Raw genomic sequence first — 4,145 nt, 5'->3', positions numbered from 1 at the left:
GGTTGGGAAATCCTGTTTGGCTAGTTGAGGACAGGTTTTCCTTGTTCTCTCCAGAGGTGGCTCTGCTCAGCATCTACCCCCTGGGCTTTCACATACTCTGCCTCCCAGTGTGCTAGGAACAAGACTGGAAGGGCTGGCCTGCTTGTGGAGGTGGGGTTGCTTACTACAGTGTTTCTGGTGAGCCTCTTGAGGATGTGGATCTGAATACGGGGGCCAGTGAAAAGTCTTTTGTCCTAAATCACAGTGGACACAATGGAGGAGATTTGGAATTTTTGCTCTCCTTTTGTGTGATCTTCAGTGTTTTTTTGATTATTTTTGTTTCCTTTTTATTTCTTTGTTTCCAACCATCTATTCCCCTGTTTGCCATCTCCTCCCAGCTCTCAGGGACTTCCTCATTTTCCATTTTACTGTCAACTTTTCCAACAAATAATATTTTCAGTTAATTAAGATACACTCTTAAAGAGATGGGTCATAGAATGGGGTAAGATATCGATAATACGTATAAGAGAAAGTTAATACCCTCCTCCTTTTTTAAAAGCAAGATTTATTGAGAGGACAGGAAAGCTCCCACAGAGGGAGGGGACCTGAAGGAGTTGCCCAATATCCTTTTTAAAGATGAGTTTATGACAATATATATGTTTCAGGATTTTGAGATTGTAAAAATGTTTCACCTTGGTGACACAATTTTTTCTTTTGACATGAATAATTTTCTTGTTGAAATTAGTACATTCACATAACTATCTTTGTAATTGTGGTTAAATATATATAACAGAAAATTTATTATCAACCATTTTTAGTGTATGGTTCAGTATTATTAATTACATTGTATTCATAAGATTGTGCAACCAACCTCACAAAAGTATTTATATTCCATAACTGAATTTCTATACCCATTAAGTAGCAAATCTCCATTTTCCCCTCTCCTCAGGTCCTATCAACCACCATTCTACCTTCTGTTTCTCTGAATTTGAAACAAAAATATCCCTCTAGATAATTTATATGAGTAAAATAATATGGTACTTTTTGTGATTGACCTATTTAACTTAGTATAATGCTTTCAAGTTTCATTCATGTTGCAGAATGAGTAAAAACTCCTTTCCTTTTAAAGACTAAACAATATTCTATTGCATGAATATACAACTTTTGCATATCCATTCATCTATCAATTGACACATGATTACTCCTACCTTTTGGCTATTATGCATAATGCTGCTATGAATATGAATCAAAACATATCTTTGAGACTTTGTGTTCAATTATTTTGGATACATACCAAGAAATGAAATTGCTAGGTTATATGGTAATTCCAATCCTTATCATTTGAATAATCTCCATACTGTTTTCCATGGCCCTACATCATATTACATTTTCACCAACAGTACACAAGAGTTCCAGTTTCTCCACATTGTCATTAGCACTTGTTATGTACTGTTTTTTGCTTATTTTAATAGTACCCACGATAGGGGTGTGTGTGTGTGTGTGTGTGTGTGTGTGTGTGTGTGTGAAAGAGAGAGAGAGAGAGAGAGAGAGAGAGAGAGAGAGAGAGAGAGAGAGAGAGTGCTCAATGATGTTTTTATTTGCATCTATTTAATTATTATTGATGTTTAACATCTTTTTATGTGCTTATTGGCCATTTGTATGTCTTCTTTGGAGAAACTTCCATTCAAGTACTTTAGCTTTTTTTAAATAGGATTTTTTTTTTCTTGTTGAGTTGTAAGCAGTTCTTTATGTGTTCTGAATTTTAACTCCTTAACAGATAAATGATTTGCAAATATTTTCTCTCATTCCATAGATTGCTTTCTCATTCTATTGATTGTATCTTTTCATCCAAAAACATTTTTGCTTTTTATATAGTTCAATTTATCTATTCTCACTTTTCTTCACTGTGCTTTTGGTGTCTTATTTAATAAGTCATTGACAGAATCAATAAAGGAAGGTTTTTCCTGCATATTATTTTTAGAATTTTATTGTTTTAAGTCTTATGTTTAGGTCTTTGATCTATTTGAGTTAATTTTTGTATATGGTTTCAATTAAGAACGCAACTTTATATTTAATATGCATACATCTAGCTTTTCCAACTTTATTTGTAGATGCCTACCATTTCTCTACTGAATGGTCTTGGCACTTTTGTAAAAATTATTTGACTACAAATGAAAGATTTATTTTATTTTTATTTTATTTCATTAGTCTATGTATGCCTTTATGCCAATACATTGTAATAAGTTTTGAAATAGGAAAATGAGACCATCTCCTTTGTTTTATTCTCATGATTGTTGTAGATATTCAGAGACCGTTGGATGTCGTATATATCTTAGGGTAGCTTTTTATACTTTTGCAAAAAATGCCACTTGGACTTTTTGGTTTTTTTGAATTAGAGTCTCACTCCGTCACCCAGGCTGGAGTGCAGTGGGACACTCACAGCTTCCGCAGTCTTGACCTACTGAGCTCAGGAGATCCTTCCGTCTTAGCCTTCCAAGTAGCTGGAACCACAGGCATGTGCCACCATGCCTGACTAATTTTTTGATTAATTGTAGAGACAAGGCCTCGCCGTGTTGCTCAGGCTTATCTTGAACCCCTGAGCTCAGGCAATCCTCTAGCCACCGCCTTCTGAAAGTACTGGGATTACAGGCATGAGCCACCACACCTGGCTGCTGTTTGGACCTTTGCTATAAACTTCGTTACATACATAGTAGCATTGTCATTTTAACAACATTAAGAGTTCTAATCCATAAGCAGAGACATCTTTCAATTTATTTGTGCCTTCAAGATTTTTCAGGTAGGTTTTGTAGCCTTCAGTATACAAGACTTTTGCATCCATGGGTAACTTTATGCCTATGTATTTTACTCTTTTTCATGTTATTTACATCTTTTCAATCTTCATTTTATTTTTGAATATTAATTTTTAGTATATTGTAATACAATTGATTTTTGCCTGTTGATTTTGTATCCTGTAGAATTTATTTGTTCTGTGTGTGTGTGTGTGTGTGTGTGTGTGTGTGTGTGTGTGTGTCTGTGTAGTTTTTAAGGTTTCCTACATATCAGATAATGCCATCTACAAACAGATATTTTTTACTTCTTTCTTTCCAAATTGAATGCTGTTAGTTTCTTCTTTTGTCTAATTACTCTGGCTAAAACTTCCAGTACTATGTTGAATAAAAGTGGGAGAAAGGGCATTTTCATCTTGTTCTCTAATTTAAAGAGAAGACTTTATCTTTCACCATTGGTTGTGACATAAGCTGAAGATGTTCATATATTGTCTTATAATGTTGAGGTAGTTTCTATTTATTCTTGGTTTTTTAAAGCCATTTTTTATCACAAATATGTACTGAATTTTGCCAAACTTTTTTCTGCAACTATAGAAATGATTGCACATTTTTCATCATTTAGTTAATATGGTGTGATATGTTTATTTATTTTTATATTTTGAACCATCTTGTATCTCAGGGTAACTCTCATTTGGTCATTCCATATGATCTTTTTTTAATGAGCTATTGAATTATATTTCTAGTATAGATGCTCCTCAACTTATGATGGAGTTACTTGCAAACATTGTAAGCCAAAAGTTCATTTAGTGCACTTAATATATCAAATATAATAGCTTAGCCTAATCTACCTTAAATGTGCTGAGAACACTTGTTTCAGCCTATAAATGTGCAAAATTATCTATACAAAGCGTATTTTATAAGAAAGCGTTGACTATCTCATGCAATTCATTTAATACTATACTGAAAGTAACAAAGATGGTTGTATGTTGTAAGGGTACTGGAAGAATGGTTTCTACCGAAATTGTATCACTGTCATGTCATTGTAAATCAAAAAATCATAACAAGCCATTGTAAATAAAAAACTCTATTGTGTATGTACTTGCATCAATATTCATCATAAATATTGGTCTGTAATTTTGTTTTTCTATTGTCATTGTCTTTGTTATCAGAGTAATGCTGACCACCTAGAATGAGTTTGAATGAATCCCTTGTCTTCTATTTTTTGTAAGAGTTTGAGAAATCTTGGTGTCAATTCTTATTTAAATGTTTGATAGAGTTAACCAGTGAAACCACCTTCTTCTAGGTTTTTCTTTTTTGGATGTTTTCTTTTTAATTATTATTATTTTTTAATTGTAGAGAAAAGGTCTCACCAAGCTGCCC

The sequence above is a fragment of the Carlito syrichta genome, unplaced genomic scaffold, assembly GCF_000164805.1.
Source record: "Carlito syrichta isolate Samal-C Ts95f unplaced genomic scaffold, Tarsius_syrichta-2.0.1 Scaffold308023, whole genome shotgun sequence".
NCBI classification, from domain to species: Eukaryota; Metazoa; Chordata; class Mammalia; order Primates; family Tarsiidae; genus Carlito; species Carlito syrichta.
Note: the sequence above shows the minus strand (reverse complement) of the source record.